General features: G+C 49.5%; 1 protein-coding gene across 2 annotated transcripts in view; it reads left to right on the plus strand.

The window, feature by feature from the left end:
* The first annotated feature begins 401 nt into the window (after nucleotides 1-401).
* YIPF5 (Yip1 domain family member 5) overlaps nucleotides 402-17760 on the plus strand; it is a 145030-nt gene continuing 127671 nt past the window's right edge. The window contains exon 1 of one of the 2 annotated variants that reach the window (XM_078653055.1): nucleotides 402-534. The gene's annotated coding sequence lies outside the window, so the exon portion shown is untranslated. The remainder of the gene's footprint in view (nucleotides 535-17760) is intronic. The other variant, XM_078653056.1, reaches the window with a different exon arrangement.

The raw sequence follows: 17760 nt of genomic DNA on the forward strand, positions 1-17760 counted from the left end.
CAAAGTTAATAGCGCTTGCATAGGCGAGACCTACTTGCTCTGCTAATGCTTGTTTACCTTTGGGTATAGCCACTGTCACTGAAATCATGTTACGCATCACTGTCAATGAAAATCTGTAGTCCTACTTCTGTGTTTAGAAAACAAGCATAGAAGTTGGATTTCAAAGTCTGCTCCCCTCCCACCATTAATGCAACAATTCTTTGCTGCAGCTCTACTTTCAAGCCACATTAGTTGCGTGCCTACAAAGCGCGCGCCAGAAGGATATGTACGCCGTGTTCCCCGCGTACGAACTATTCATCCTTCCCGTCCCGATTCTCAAACGGCCAAAGGTTCTACTACCAAGATGGTCGCAATTTTATCCTATTGGTTTCAGTTAGTTACAGTTCTAGTCCCGCACCCTTGCCGACTGCAGCCTGTGTAGGTCCGCTGTGACCCGGAAGTGGAGAGCTCTCGCTCCCTGACACGTAGCAACGAGAAAGTGAGCGAGTGCTCTAAGGATTGTCAAGGCTGTGGCGTGCGTGCGGTGTCTGGCCGGTAATGTGTTCCTTTCTCCTAGCTTGTATGTTTGTGTTATGCAAAACCTCATTACCCGATGCCATTCCCTAAGCTCCACCACCCTTGGCTGCGCATACACTTAATTCTCCAGCCCTCTTGAGACCTATACACTTTGACGCACGTCGTATATATCTACTTGGTCCATTTATGCTGTTCACAATCCTTTCTTCTGCCTCGAATCATAGCCTACGCACACACGATCTCATTAGAAACACCACAACTCATTCGGTGTTTATCAACTTAGAGCGCACACCACTACATATAATAAGTGCATGCATTAATACATTTGCCTGTAGTTATACGTAACTTACACCTTCAAAGATCTCTTGAAAACCCTAGAATGTGACTGCTTGGTGCACTGGAGTGTGGACATTGCAGCTCCTAATACGCAGCACGTTAACAAGCGGGAGAACGGTTCTTATTCCTCACAAATGACTGTTGATTGTGTCATAAAGAGGTGTTATTGAAGGGGACCAAAGGCAGAAGAGTCAATTGTTCATGAAGCATATTTAGACATTCTCGCGATTTGCTTTTAAGTTTAAGGAATTTGGTTCAGGATAGGGCTTCATTTTCTTGTACTCACCTCTATTTTTTGAAACCCGTTTTTCACCTTGTTCCAGAGCCAGGTTCTTGTTTATTTTTTATTTAAAACCTCTATAGTTAAATTCAGTTAGGTTTTTTATGTAAGGTTACGTTTTCAGATGCAGGGGAGAACTCCTTCTCAGTCAAAACACCCGCTTGATTTGTGTTCAGTGGAAAAATCTTGAGATAGTGAAGTACGTGGCCCAAATTTGTCATGTAATTTAGTTATGTTGGCTGGAAATGACCTTAAGGGTCTCGCAGGGAAATGTGCAAAGAAGGACCAGCGAATAACTGGGAACATCGCCGCGAGGGATACCAAACACTATTCTTATATTATAGCTGCCAAATGTTCACACTGCGTATGTCTGCTGTTCCTGTTTTAGAGTGTGCTTATGTGTAACATTGTAATGCCCTAAGTGAGACGCTTTGAGTGACATTTTATCACAAGTGTAGCTAAGCAGTTAAGACTACATAATGATATACAGTACAGACATGACACACTTTTGTACAATGTAACAATTCAAAGAACGGCCTCAAAACATTTGTAACACTCTCAAAGTCACTAACCTACTTCCCGTTTCGAACTTGCTCATTCTGGAATGTCTACCAGATAATCTGCATTAATTACTGCACAGCCTAGTTATAATGACGGGGCTGAAACCACGAAGCCAGATTTCAGTGCCATTGTGACTGGATGCCAGGCTTCACAGGACGGATGTCGGGACTAGCTAGAGCCAGTCGGAGCCGCGTAGGAGAAAATAGGCCTGAGGTGGCTGTGCTGATAATAGTATGACCTGATAAACTTATCCAACTCGACAGGGCATAGTTCAAGATCCATGCTGTGCGTCCAGGGTAACAAGGAAGAGCCAGAGAAAAGCTCTGCAGCCAGTGCGATGGTATGCCAGTATGTGCGGCCAGGGCGAAAGGAGGGGATTGGTGGGAGGTGGGGATTTGGTGGGGGGCACATTTTTTGCCTGTTTGATAGAGGGACAGACTGTGCAACCAGTATGGCGTCAGGTTTGAGTTAGGCTCTGCTCACTGTGGGATGAGAGACAGTGCAGCCAGTGTGTCAGAGTTCAACAGAAATGCAAAACAAGCATTTACAATACAACGGTTTCGCCTTTGAAAAAGTTAAAGCTATTGGCATTGTAAATGACAACATTTTTATTTATGTGTTGGGAGAGAGAGAGAGAGACCCACTAAGGCTCCCTCAATAGTGGGGGAGGGGGGCGAATGAGAGAGAGGAGGGGGACTCCCTCAAGACTGTGAAAGAAGGAACGGTGGGCTCCCTCAAGAGTGAGAGAAATGGATTGGGGGCTCCTACAAGAGGGAGACAGAAGGGACAGTGACTCCCTCAAGAATGACACGGAACGAAATTGAGGTCCTTCAAGAGTGAAAGAGTGCGCGGGGCCCCTCAAGAGTGAGACCTTTCTGAACTCCATCATCTCACTCATCCCCACAATTAGAGCTGACACACGTGACCATCATTCTGTGCACTCTGCAGAGAGGCCAAGGACTGGATGTTCACGTAGTCTGCACACCTTATGACCCGCAGAGAGGCCAAGGACTGGATGTGCACGTAGTCTGCATCCTTATGACATGCAGAGATGCTAAGGACTGGGTGTGCATATACACACCTTTTGACCCGCTGACAGTTAATGTGAGAAACGTGCACTGCCTTCAGCCTCGTTTCAGAGCATTCAATACCTCTCCATCATATAACACCCACCTGCAACCTCAGCACACTCACACCTAGAGACAACTTCATGTAGGCACTATACTAAAGTCACATGTTCCATGAGAAAAGCTGTAGAAACGCAACATGGAGAAAAAACGAAATCTCTTATGCAATGCCAGCTGAAGCAAAATGTGAAATGTTAATAGCGATTCTATTACTGACATGGAAATATGTTAGAGACTTTATAGTCACGGTGAAGGCCTTTTCTATACTTCAGGTGATAAACAGAATACAGCAGCGCGCCCCGTCTGTAATCTTCCTCCGCGATCCCATCTGAACCTTTATCACGCTCCCTTCATTGGTTTCCCATAAAAAAAAGTGTGCGCTCTTCAAACGTATGTGTTTGGTCTTTAAATCACTGCACGGAAGGGGAACGCGCAATCTTAAAAATAAACTGCATCCTTATATCCGGTACCCAGGCTCAGGTCCAGTGACTGAGCTATGATGTCTGCTATACCCCACAGGGATCCGTGCAGCCAGATGTGGCGGCCGCTCCTTCCCTCTCCTGACTCCCAGACCCTGGCATCAGCCACCCTCGCCCATTCGCTCCTGCTAAGACCCCATCTCCTTCAAGACACTTCTGAAAACATGGTTATTCGATCTTTAATCATCATAGGAAATGTGACCCGTATCTGTATGTGTACAGACGCACGACGCTCCTAAACCTGGGGAGTGTGGCCCTCACGGGGGCCCGACCGCGAAGACCACGCCCCCAAACGCTCCGGTAAGGAGAGGGACTCTGGCTCTGCACCAAAGCACCGGGCAGCACGTGCAGCCGGCGCCGGAGGTCACACGGTGAGTGAGTTCCAGCCTCAACCCCGCTGACTGCTGGAGAGGTATCATCCCCATGTTGGATGTCAGAGCGGTTTACACCACGCATACATTTTACAAAGACAATATATCATACAAATGTGTGCATCAATGTACACAATGTGTTACACGAGTCAATGAGGGTTACGCCATATATTGCCTACAAGCCAGGAGGACATGCAACTGCTACGCGCAGGCATTATAGGTAAGAGTGCAAGTTCGGGAGCAACACAAAGTGAGATGTACAATGTGACACAGTGGTAAGGATGAGTCTTTATTACTACCAAAGGAACGCCTTTTAGCAGCCTGTGAAAAATGACAGATTGAGAAAAACAATATGGTTTTAAACCCAAGCGTTGCAAATTTCATGCAGCTCCTTGATGCTGGTTCGTAGCTCACTGAGCTATCTTAGAAGCACTGCAACTTATGAACCGGAAGTAACCAGAGGGTCAGTGTCACGATCAGTGACCCGCCTACCTATCCCCATAACATCAAATCTGTGATCTGCATCTACATTAACCTGCTACACTACTTTAAAAGTCAAAACTCTGACTAACCAAAACACAGATCCCTCCAGCAAGGGCATTAATGACCAAAGATATCTTACTGTTGTTTTTATCCCCTCAAAATTGCTGCGCACTCAGAAATCACCGCAGCCGGGACCTCAGGCCCAGGAGAGTTTAAAATGCAGCCTCTTTGTGGCCAATTAAATATTTATAATTTACTCTCATGTTTCTTCGTGACACCAATTATTTAAAAAAAATTGTAAACGTGGACTGTGAGACTCTGCTTTTCATGACGCCGCCTCGTGACTCCGCCCCTTTCACCCTCACACCCTGACATCCAATGGTTGGGCTCCTGTAGTATGTTGTTTCCCAGTTCCTGCACAGCATGGAACAGATGACGTCGTGGGGGTAATGCAGCCCTTCCGGGGAGCTGGGTATCACCACCACTCTCACTGGTGCATGTCCTGCGCAGTCTACTCTGCGTTTCATCCGTTCAAGGCCGATAATATTACATTCACGCGTTCAGGTTCACCCCACGAGGAGGCCAAGTGTACCGCACAGACACGGAACGCCCCCCTTTGACCTACACACACCCCTACACCCCCACGCGTTTATTCCTTGCTCTGGAGGGAGAGGGTTGGGTCTCAGCTCATACACCAGACGCAGTGAGTAATTTTGGACAAACAACGTTGCTGCTGATTGGAGTTTGAAGTTGTCGTAGCGGCTACCCTACCTCTGCACGCGAGGTTGCTTATCAGGCAGTTGTGCAAAGCCCTTTATCACATGTAGTGTTCACACGGCCAAGAGACTGGAGCCGACCCCCATTAGAATGATGCACTCTGTACACACAAAGCGACAGAAATGATACAACAGTTGTGCAAAGCACTTTATCACTGGCAGGGCTCAGACGGCTCAGAGACTGGCGCCGGCCCCGCACTAGAGTGATGCATTCTCTGTGCACACAGTGGCATAAGTGACATTCTTTCTCACAAGTACTTTAACGCACACAGAGTGCGAGGGACACGCACCCTCGGCCACGTGCCTAACACAGGTGATAAAAGCCGCTCGTGAAGCAAGACCGCATTAGTGATTTTAGATTCTCATTTCTCTTTCATTCTTAAAGAGTTCGTTTTCCGCTATTCTCTCATCTTCCTATAGAAACAGTCATTGTCCTTCAGTCATGCAGGCGACAGGGAATAATATCACGCAGGCACACGGACAGCGGGAGGGGGGCGGGCAGGAACACGGACAGCGGGGGGGGGGGCGGGCACACGGACAGCGGGAGGGGGGGGCGGGCACACGGACAGCGGGAGGGGGGGCGGGCGGCTACACGGACATCGGAAGGGGGGGCAGGCAGGCACACGGCCAGCGGGAGGGAGGGTGGTCAGAAAACAGCCAGCGGGACAGGGAACAAGACAACAATGAACACAAACCGGTGTAAAAAAAAAAAAGTCCATGCCCACAGTGCCCACGTCTTCATGACGTTGCAGAGAGGGAAAGAATCGTCGGGAACGCCCACCAATCGCCTCGGGAAATGACGGACAGTTCTCTCTTCCAATGGCTAGCCTCCATTTATGGAGCTAGCCAATGGAAGAGAGAGGCTGAACTAAAGCACACAGTGTAACTCAAAAGATTTCGACCTGCGCCGAAAAGCTGCGCGGCGCAGCTTTTCGCCAGGTCGAAACCTAAAGAACAATTGATGGACAGAATGGAAAACAAAGAGAAGCCATGTATTGCCTTGACGTGTCTAGAGGCCAACTTTTCATCTAGTGTGGTCAGTGAGATTCACAAAGAAGACATCCTCTGGCTAGTGTGGCAGGGGAGGGTCCCCTGAGAAGCGAGGTTCTGTAACCAGGGTGACTGGAGAGGTTCCTGCATGGGGTAGGTCCTGTGCAAGTATAGTCAAGAAAAACACGCATGCCAATAGGTATTACCTATTAGCGCAAATACACCTCCGGGTATTCGCGCGCTCTATAAATCTTACTAACATACCTAAACTGCGATCTTCAATACCCTGTTGTGAGGATAAAAACGGATTTCTGAATGACAACGAGAGAGTTGCAGATAGGGAGGGATTGGAGGATCTTACACAGAAGAGGTTGATGGCGAGGAGAGAGTTATGAGGCTTTGGGGGCATATGTAAATGAGTGGTTTTAACGTCTGATACAGTAACGGAGGACAGGAAAGTAACTCGAGTAGGGGACTTAAAGATGGTTAGAAGTAACAGGAGAGAGAAGAGGGGAAGATACTTCGAAAATGTTAGCAAAAGTGTAAAATCAAGCGGGGAGAAGGCAACAGTGATAAAGGTACAGGGGAAGAAGTCAAATGCAGAGTGGGAATAATAGGGATAAAGAGCCACATTGGTTACAGGTGGGTTGGACAGAGTTACAGAGTGAGGGGTAGAGTCAGCGAAAAAACTGTGCAATCAGAATGTTCCAGACCCAGTAATTGAGAGTTACAAACCAGGATGACGAACGGAGACAAGAGGGCGCAGCCACAGCAGCAGACTCAGGGGGCTCTTTCCGTACTCTTGTCTTCCTTCCTTGCTGTACTTAAAAGTGACCTGCTCAAATGAAAGATGTCTAGTGTAAGTAAATGGTGTTCAATTTATTGTTAATCTACCAATCTAAAAGATTGGTGCATACCTACGAAGAAAGCGTGGTTGTTCACATCCTGGAGCTCAAACATACAGGGACATTCTCATGAAGTTTTTGGCCTGTTTTCAAAAAGGATTTGCTTTAAATAGTCCTGTCTCACTACATACTCCTAAACGGGGAAGCAGGAAAGGTTCACTAAGCAAATAATGTAAACTTCCTCTGAGAAAGTGGAACAGAAGGTTTGCGAGAGAATAGGTGAGTGAGACTGAATATAGCAGACAGGAGGACTTGTTGGCTGCTGTGTATGAATGTGTAGTTATGTAATTTGTTTTAGGCGAAGATGGTCAAACAGCTGTAAAAAAAAAGATATAATGTATGTATATCAGGTGCCTCAAGGAGTGATTAGAGGATTTCAGATATGTGTAATAGGTAGGGGAGAAAGGAGGCTATTATGTGAAAACCTGTGAACAGTGCTTGGATGGGATGAGATTAAGGAACGACCGTGCATATGAATGCAATATTAGAATTATGTTAATTTGTCATCTCGTATATCTAGTTAGATGAGAACAGCAGATATTTGACTGGAAGATGGTCTTTGTCAAGAAGAAGGGACTCAGGCAAATTTGCTTTTTGACATAGTTGATTTATTGGTGCTTGATGGCAGCATTGTGCCTGTCACGTGGGTGAACTTGTAATGGTGGGATTTTTTCTCGAACTTGCACATTTTGCTCAGTTGATATCTTCATAAGAAGATAATCGCCAACCGTATTAAGGCGGCTTTTAAAATTAACATTTGCAAATTGGTTGGCATCTTAGTCCTGGAGATTGTATCCTAATCACATACAAACGTTAGAATAGATCAGTTATGACTATGGAAATAGGCGTGTTCTAAGCATTTGACTAAAGGCAAGAAAATCTGCAGTTATCTGTTGTACCCCCAATGTTGTATATGCAAAACCGTCGTTCATTCCTTGGGGGGATGATCAGTGGTCTCGTATTGGAAAATTGATGATTTCTGGATAAATTGTATTCTTTAATTATCTCTTTCAAAACTATGAGCCTAACCTGTGAGGTGCAGTGGGATTTGGATATTACCGTATGCCAGTGGTCGTCAGGTCTTGGAATGAAAAGGGAAACAGTAATATGATCTTTGCACTCAATCTCAGCTGTACATATGCCATTGTATTCTCCGAAAAGTCTGAATCGGATATTTTGGGCCATACGGATCAATGCTGTTTTTTAACTTCAGGCAAGATATAACAACTGGTATAATATATAATATAACTTTAGCTTTATTCGATTTAGGTATAAAATCATAAAAGCACATTGCAAAATATAAACACAATTACATTTCAAATCATTTCAAATCATATCACGGACTGTGTATTAAAAGCCGCTCACCCTGGAGCTGTATTGTCCCAACCAAAAGTTAGTATCTACGATGATCTTGTATAGGGGTGTAGTGATTCTCTAGGATAAAAATCAGATAGACCCCAGGCGTGTATTAGTCCATCTCCTATTTGTGGTTTCCATGATTGGAGGTAAGGGACAACATCGCAATTAATGAACTTTATCAGCACCAGATCACCGGGTCTCTCTTTTCGAAGCGGCCCTAACCATCCCACCCTTCTAACACATTGTATTCTACCATCAATGTAAGGGGGTAGGGGTCTATTCTTTGTAAGCCAAAATAGTGCCTTATTTCTCAGCTCCTGTTCACTTTCAGTTTTTCCCTTTGAAAGTTCCGGCACCCCAGACAGGACACCCACGAACGGGGCAGCCTCCGGTGGTAGATGGATGTGATTTGTTTTCCTTTGCATGTTCCTTATCTTGGTAAGTGGCCCTTTAGGTGGTATTGTTACGTTGTTCAGCCCCGAATGAACAGAACAGCTGGGTATTGTTTTTATTTTGATGGGAACTTTCCCGCTGGGATGAGTTGGCATAGCTGGGGTTGCCCGTTGGGGTTGGAAGACACTACTTTGTGGAGTTATTGAAAGCTTTACAGTATCACGTGAAGGCTGTAATAGATTGGAGTCTGCCAAGTTTTTTAGGGGGAGCAAGTTTGTCTTGATCTTTTCCTCTATTGCCGTGATCCTATCGCCAAGGTCGTTCATTCTTTCTATTAGCGGGTGTATTGCGGCACTAATCATAGTTTGTATCTGGGCCAAGAGTGTTGGTGTGATTGGGGGTTCAAGCAATTTATTCTCCTTAGCATGGGTGCCTGCATGTTTGTCCGCTGATCGTTTTCTTTCGCCAGAGTGGTCCTGGAAAAACATTGTGGGGTTTGTGTTACCTGTTTCAGGTGGGCAGAGAGAAGTACCCAAGCGGATTCCATAGGGTGGGGATACTGAACTGGGATGGGGACTTGTGATGACTGTAGGACAAAAGGAGGCATTAGTGTGCTCTGATGTCGACTTAACGGCCGCATATTTGGATTGGCATAAACTATTAAGTTCCTCCAGGAAAGATAAGTTTGGTGATGAGACGGCAAACTGAGGGGGAATGATGTCACTATCGGAACAGTCGGTGAACAGTCGGTCTCGTGCAATTCTTACGGGTTGTTGGACAGTAGACGGTGTAGTCTTGATTAGGTATTGAACCATCGTCCCCTTTGCCAGGTCCCTAGACCCAGTAGGAATTTTCGGGGGCCCTTTACAAGACATGTTGTGAATAGCTGCAGGCACCTGCAGGGACTTGAAAGACTTTGCACAAGATGTCTTACCTATTTTGAATGCACGGCCAGGGGAGGTGGCCCGTCCCGGCCTCCTCTGGCCGCTGATGGCCTTAGATGGTCCCGCCTTGTCCCGGCCTTAGCCCGGCCGCTCCCGCGCGACTCGCGTTGCGAGAGGTTCTCCCGCCTTTGTCCCGCGCCTCCGGGCGCTCCGCTGACGTCACCCGACCGCCGGGGCACCTGGGGGATGTAGTCCCTTGCCCTCGCGGCGGTCGGGTTGCTGGGCCAAATGAGTTTGCAGCCGTTCCCCTCACGGCACAGGATCGTCTGGCAGTCAGGTCCTCCCCAGAGGTGGCAGCTTCCCCCCGCAGCGCTCACCAGCAGCGCTCGGCACTCCCGCCTTTGTCCCGCGCCTCCGGGCGCTCCGCTGACGTCACCCGACCGCCGGGGCACCTGGGGGATGTAGTCCCTTGCCCTCGCGGCGGTCGGGTTGCTGGGCCAAATGAGTTTGCAGCCGTCCCCCTCACGGCACAGGATCGTCTGGCAGTCAGGTCCTCCCCAGAGGTGGCAGCTTCCCCCCGCAGCGCTCACCAGCAGCGCTCGGCACTCCCGCCTTTGTCCCGCGCCTCCGGGCGCTCCGCTGACGTCACCCGACCGCCGGGGCACCTGGGGGATGTAGTCCCTTGCCCTCGCGGCGGTCGGGTTGCTGGGCCAAATGAGTTTGCAGCCGTTCCCCTCACGGCACGGGATCGTCTGGCAGTCAGGTCCTCCCCAGAGGTGGCAGCTTCCCCCCGCAGCGCAGCTGGTATAATGGGTTGGACTAATTGCTCAAACATAGGAATTTAATATCTTTCTGCTCATACTCAAATGAAAGACATGTGATCCAGCCATGCTGGTTACCGATGCAGCCTTTGAAATTTAAACATTCAAGCCACTCCATTTTTCTTACCTATAATACCTCACATATCACTAGGCCACAGGATGCCAACCTGTTCACCACAATGATTTCAGATTTGTCTGGGTTCATTTTTACGGATTTGGCCCCTGTTTATTAAATACATTTTTTTTAAATCACAGGATCCAAAATGTGGTGTATTCACCATGGTCCTGCTACATGTGCCCTATCTGTCTGAAAACATATCCAGTCCAATCTAGAACTGTAACTTGAAGCCCAATTTTCCTAAGCCTCGTAAAAGTTTGACAGTCAACACAGAGCATACGTGCTGCAGGATTTCTGCTGCCTCTTCCATTCATATATATATCATCCATATTACCTGTCACCATATTCTGAAATATGTGGAATGTAATCATGGCTGGGCAACACCAAGAAAAACGTCTGGTGAAAAGAAAATATTTTGGAAAAATCTATATGGGACCCAGAAGTCCAGTGAGGTTGGTCAAGGGCTGTTTTAACTAATACTAACATTTTCTTATTCAAGCCCCATGCCACAATGTGTCAATTGTTTCCTTCACTTTCCTTTAAAAAAAAAAATGAACATTCGACCTGTAGACTGTGAACGTTTATTAGGAAAATTACTATTTTACTGCACATCTGAATGAACTGATAAAAGTGAGGCTTACTGCAGTGCATGAGATTGACTCAGGGGTTTACATTCATTCTACAACATCCGAGTAAGGGTTTTGTGGCTTGCCACCCTCCTTCAGGACAAACAGTAGAGGAGAGAGAACACGTAACCTTAAAGACCCAACCTGTAGCATTGGTACCTACTCTTATTTCGATTTCTTCAGGTCTGCAAACACCCCCCCTTTTCATCAGAATCCCAGACCTGTATGTTAAGCAGTCCACTCCCAGCTCCCATTTTGTGTTAGAAAGTGATTGAAACCAGTCCCCCGCCTCCCTAGCAACAGGGATATTCTACATCAGAGAGAGAACTGGGGGTGCTCTGAGACAGCAGTAATCTGCTGTGAGCTGTTTAAGCTGTGTTTTAAAGGGATTGTGCACTTTGTGTTTGGCTAGAAGAGTGAGTAAAGTTTTATACAAACAGTATTGCTAGAGGACAAAGTTTGTTAGGCCCTTCCTCTCGCACCTGCCTAGGCCCCTTAAGGGTTTGCTGGGTGAACCCCAAAACATTAACTTCCATTTTGTGAGTTGTGGTTTACCTGTGCCCCAGCAAAGTACAGGAGGTTGTAACTAGGCAGACTACTGCTGTGTCTCTCCTAAAATTTTAAAAGTGATTTTCCCTACTCGTGATTGCATAATTTTTTAATTATTGAACTGTCTCTGCTTGTGATTGTTACAGTTTAAAAATTGTAGTTTTAACCTGACCGTGATTGCATAATTTATCACCTGTTTTGTGTTTAAACTTGTGGTTTTTACTTGCCCGTGACTGTGCTCATTTAACCTCTTGAATTGTGGGATTTGCAGTCCAGGCTCTGTGGTTTTTCCCTCACATTTCCCGTGACTATAAGTTTTCCCCACCAAATTTCTCATTTGCTCTGTGCTAAGACCTGTGTGTTGGGCAGTTCAGCTCCCATTTTGTGTTGGCAGGTGAGTGAAACCAACCCGCCCTTCCACCCCCTAGCAACGAATGTTCGTGATCAGAGACAGTACTGGGGTGCTCTGAGACGGCAGTGATCTGCTGTGTGCTGGTTAAGCTGTATTTTAAAGGTATTGTGCACTTCGTTTTTGGCTCGGAGAGTGTGTGAAGTTTTGTACAGGAGTGTTGCTGGAGGACAAGGTTTGCTTGGCCCTTGCCTGCAGAGCTCCGGGGTGTGGATTGAGCCTGTCTGTCTCCTGGGGGATTTTGAGTGGAGGAGCAGCTCCCCGGCCCCACCCCCAGGCCAGCGGACCTGGCCCGGCTGGTTGGCTCCCAGCTCCCTGGCAGCCGTGTGCCTTCCTCTCACACCTGCTCAGGCCCATTGGGGGTTTGCTGTGTGAACCCCAGGACGTTCACTTCCATTTTGTGAGTTGCAGTTTGCCTGTGCCCCAGCAGGGTCCAGGAGGTGGTGGGGAGCCAGACTGGTGCTGTCGCTTTCCTAGAATTTGAAGGACGATTTTCCCTACCTGTGATTGCAAAATGTATTTTTTCTTTTTTGGTTTGACTGTCTCTGCTTGTGGTTGTTACAGTTTAGGTATTGTAATTTTGACCTGCTCATGATTGCATGGTTTGTCCCCTGTTTTGTGTTTGGACTCGTGGTTTTTGCTTGCCTGTGACTGTGTTCATTTGACCTGTTGAATTGTAGGATTTACGGTCTGGGTTCTGTGGTTTTTCCACCTCATTCCCTGTGACAATCAGCTTTTCCCTCTAGTTTTCTCCTTTGCTCTGTGCCAAGACCTGTATGTTGGGCAGTCCACCCCCAGCTCCCATTTTGTGTTGGCCTGTGAAATCAGCCCTCCTCCCCCACTCCCAGGAACGGGGATGTTCTACTTAGGAAAGAGATCTGGGGGTGCTCTGAGACAGCGGTGGTCTGCTGTTTGGGCTGTGTTGTGAAGGGGTTGTGCACTTCATTTTTGGCTGGGAGAGTGAGTGGAGTTTTGTGCAGGCAGTGTTTTTGGAGGACAAGGTTTGTTGGGCCCTTGCCTGCAGGGGTCTAGGGTGTGGATTGAGCCTGTCTGTCTCCTGGGAGATTCTGAATGGAGGATCAGGTCCCCACCCCGGCCCCACCCCCACCCCCAGGCCGGCGGCGGGCCTGGGCCTTCTGGTTGGCTCCCTGGTCCCGGGCGGCCCTGTGCCCTCCTCTCAGGCCCCTTGAGGGTTTGCTGGGTGAGCCCCAGGACATTCGCTTCTATTTTGTGAGTTGCAGTTTGCCTGTGCCCTAGCAAGGTCCGGGAGGTGGTGGGGAGGCGGACTGGTGCTGTCTCTTTCCTAGAATTTGTGGGGCGATTTTCCTACCCTTGATTTTTCAGTTTGGCTGTCTCTGCTTGTGGTTGTTGCAGTTTGGAAGTTGGGGTTTTGTCCTGCCCGTGATTGCATGGTTTGTCCCTTACTTTGTGTTTGGACCTGAGGTTTTTGCTTGCCCGTGACTGTGTTGGTTTCGCCTGTTTGGTTGTGGGATTTGCAGTCCAGGCTCTGTAGTTTTTCCCTCTCATTCCGTGTGGCTGTTGGTTTTTCCCTCCGAATTTCGTCTTTGCTCCGTGCTTAGTCCTGTCTGTTGGGCAGTCCACCCTCAGCTCCCATTTTGTGTTGGCAGGTGAGTGAAACCAGCCCCCTCGTTCCCTCCCCCTAGCAACTGGGATATTATACATCAGAGAGAGAACTGAGGGTGCTCTGGGACAGCGGTGGTCTGCTGTGAGCTGTTTGGGCTGTGTTTTGGGGAGATTGTGCACTTTGTTTTTGGCTGGGGGAGTGGGTAGAGTTTTGTGCAGACAGTATTGTTGGCGTACAGGGTTTGTTGGGGCCTTGCCTGCAGGGGTCCGGGTGTGGATTGAGCCTGTCTGTGTCCTGGGAGATTCTGAGTGGAGGAGAAGCTTCCAGCTCCCTGGCCAGCAGACCTTGTCTGAGGTTGCAGGTACCTTATATGGTCTGCTGTTGGTTGTTGCATGTGTGCACTGATTGGTGGTTGCATTTGGTGTTTCAATTGGATTGGGTTTAGTGTTTTCCTTGGTTGGGTGTTTGAGGGTTCTAATTGGTTTCTTGGTCTGTGATTCAGTCAATGTGCTGTTGGGGCTGGGGATGGGCTTTCTATTGGAGGTTGGGACTGGGGTTTCCTGTGTGATTGGTTGTTGGGACTAGGGTTTGGCCTTCTATTGGAAGTAACTTATGGAGCTTCTTCTGTGACTGGTTGCTGGAGTAGGTGTGGGACTAGGACTAGGGTTGGGCTTTCTAATGGAGGTGGGGTCTGGGCTTCCTGTGTGATTGGTTGTTGGGACTGGGGTTGGGACTGCGGCTGGGGCTAGGGCCTCTATTGGATATACAGATTTTGGTTTTTGTGCCTGATTGAGTGCTTGGACTTGGGGCTGGGATTTTCTGTGAGGTCTTGGTCTTGTATTGGTTCTGGATTTTGGGGCTGGTGTTGTGATTGAATGAGGTTGGAGCTGGGGTTCCCATTGGCTGAGGGGCTCACCTGATTGCTGGGTCTATGGAAGGCCAAGGCTTGGGGCGTCTCGGCTGGGGGTGGAGAGGACAAGGGCAGGTACCTGTTTGAGCCTGTTCGAGACTGGTCGGGACTAGGGCCGTAAGTGCTGACCATTTTCTCATTCAGTGGTGCCCACCCTACACCATCCACAGACAGTGGCATACTCGCACCAAATGTACATCACACACTTACTACAGGCCAGCCCTGTGCACAGGTCGATGTGTCGGCATACACTGCGGAACCACGCGGGCCACGTCTGTGTGCCCTTCTGTCCCAGCTGCCAGGCAGTTCCACCATCGCCTACAGACGGTACACTGTTCTGTCCTATGCCACCAGCCAATCCACTCATCACTAGCACAACCAAAATCCATGCCATGCTTGACTGCAGCCCATACAGACACACACTCCCCACTCTGGTTGCTCCTGGCAGACCCCCTTTTGTCACTGACTGGCCTATGCTCAGCCTTCTATCGTTTGTCTGGCCGGCACCCTCCTCTTCTTTCTGTCACAGTGACACAACACAACGCTTGCATACCACAGCACCACACATTTTGGCTCTTGCAGTGGACAGGTCTGGAACAAGCAGTCTTGACTCTGATTCATCCCCTCCTGCACACAGCATGCACTCTACTTGCGAGCACATCGCCACCCCTTTTGCCTTGCAGGTTCCACTCTCAAACAATTGTGTACAGATGGGTCCATCGGATGAAGCAGGTGCATCAGTGCCTCTTTTTATTGCTCCTCACGGGCGGAGCATGTCGCACACATCAGCATGGCGGAATCTTTCAGGCACAGTACCTCATGATACTTGCAGTCACAGAATGCAATCATGCACCCACCTTTCGGGCTACACGCGGGAACAGGCCCTGGTGCCGGGCTTTCCCTCTTCCACCACACCTGGCACAAGTGCAGCAGCGCAGTGGCTCTCTTCCGGCCGCCTCTTGTCGTTTGGGCAATTTAGAAGCTTGCTACATGACCCACATGCTGCACCAGCGCCGCTGACTCATACGCCTTCTGCCCTAGACATATGCAGGCGGTGTAGGCAGCGTGCCACACATCACAACTTTGCTTCTCCATGTCTGTTGCACAGTGGGGTTGCACCGTGGTAATGGCACAGCTCGCCGACTCCCTCTCGAATGCTGGCTCCACGTGGACCCACCTGGACCCATTGAGGTGCCTTCCTGGCCTGCTGGACGGGTAACTCATTGCAGAGCAGCTGCATGATTGCTATCCTGGTACAGATGATACAGATGGTGCCAGAGCTGGAGGCACACCTGCTGCTAACCCACCCAGTGCTGATCGCTCTTCTGCAGAACGGAGTCTCGCTGTCACCGTGGCACATTCCCTGGTAGGTGCTCGATCGCTCCCTAGGGACGGGCATCGCGTCTACGACCTCGCCGATGCCGGACCAGGCATACTGTTCATGGCTGAGTCGTGGTTGGTAGATGATGTGGCTCCTGTCCTGCATTGGGCCGTTCCTCTGGGCTGTCAGGCGATCGCCAAGAATCGTGTGGGCATGGAGGGGGGTGGTCTAGCTGTTGTGTTCAGACAGGCATTGCATGTCGCTAGAGTTGGCGATGTTTACATGAACAACTGTGGGGCTCTTCTCGCGGGATGCGGTCCTGCGTTGTCTTCGTCCTGTGGCTTCCTGCTCCTTTGTAGGCCTCTGCCTAGTGGGGTGACGTTCCCAGGCGCACTTCTGGACACGATTTCAGACCTGATGGCCGTGCACTCTAACCTATGTGTTCTCGGTGACCTCGGCGTTTGGTTTGGCAAGCCCAATATGACCCATCTGAAAACGGTGGTCGGTGGCCTGGATGCACTGAGCCTGCATCGGATTGTCCATGGGCCCGCACACATCGCTGGGCCGTGCTTTTTACTGGTACCGAACTGGTTGCATTTCGGACTGTGGCTCCGGTCACATGGTCGGACCACTGTTTGCTTGCTTTCCAACATCGAACAACACTGGGCGACTCACCAGAGGCCACCTTACGTGCATCCACCAATCGACCGTGGAGTAGACTCAGTTTGGAACACTTGGAGGCACAGCTGGCATCCAGTGCAGATCTGGAAGCATTGGATGCTGTTCAAAAACGATATGAGTGGCTACAGGAAGCTTTTGATATCCTGATACCACTCAAAACCACTCAGCAGAACAGGGGAAAGCGGGGACACTTTGGAGAAATACAGAGATGGAAGGCATGGAACTACAGATTAGATAGCTGCAACATGCCTGGCTCGGAGCAGGGGACAGGCAGGATGGACTTTACCTGCAGAGGATTGACAGATTGTGCCGGTCAGCTGTCAGGGAAGCAAAGGGGGGCGCTGTTGTTCGGATGGAATTTAGGGTGCTGAATGTGAAAATGGAGAATTATATGGGGTGCTCAATGAGTTTCGTGGACCAAATTGCCTAGAGGGAGCTCGTCCCGTTCCTCAGGATTTCGCGGACAGACTGGCGGATCGTTGCATGGACAGAGCAGACCTGTTGGACTCGTGCTTGGAGCGGAGGCAGAGTACCAGCACTGGCCCTTTTGAGGGGCGTCTGTCCGGGAGTGCTCTGGATCGGCCTCTCCGTTCATTCCAGTGCATTGCACACGGTGAGTTTTTGGACGGGGTCGGGCGGACGGGCCTGCCCGCATCCCTTCTGACCTGTGCCCACCGCAGGCTTTCAAGACGATTTTTCTGGCAGCCTCTGCTACCGGTCCAGAGGGGGGAATCATTGGCGATTCCTTGGCTATCGGAATATTTCCAGAATAGCTCAGTGGGGCATGCATGCGTCCTTTGCTGACGAGTACGGGCTTGGACCCGCTGAACCTTGGCAACTGTAGACCCTTTGTACATGGACCTTTCCAGGGCAAACTGATAGAAAGAGCAGTATTCGCCCAGATGTCTCAGTTCATTGAGGACAATGCCATGCATTGGGACTTGCGGGCGGGATTTCATCCGGGTGGAGGCGCGCGGAGTCTTCCCTGCTTGCCATCTGAGATGGCCTGAATAGGAACATTGGAGGCTCGCCGGTTTTTAGTTGTCTCGGAGCCGTGGATCGGTGGATGACTTTGGGCCATCTCGGGTGGGTGCTTCCATGGTGGAGGTGCTCATGTGTGGCGATTGGAAGCATTGTAGCTCGCTTGCCGCCTGGCCTTGTGGACTGGGGTCGCCGCCTGAAGTATCAAAGGAGGTGGGAGGCCTCGGAGTGACCATGGACTCCGGGCTGTTGATGGATGCCCAAGTGGGATGTCCGCACAGGGTCCAGGCTCCCATCTC

This window comes from Lissotriton helveticus, chromosome 7, assembly GCF_964261635.1.
Source record: "Lissotriton helveticus chromosome 7, aLisHel1.1, whole genome shotgun sequence".
Lineage (NCBI taxonomy): Eukaryota > Metazoa > Chordata > Amphibia > Caudata > Salamandridae > Lissotriton > Lissotriton helveticus.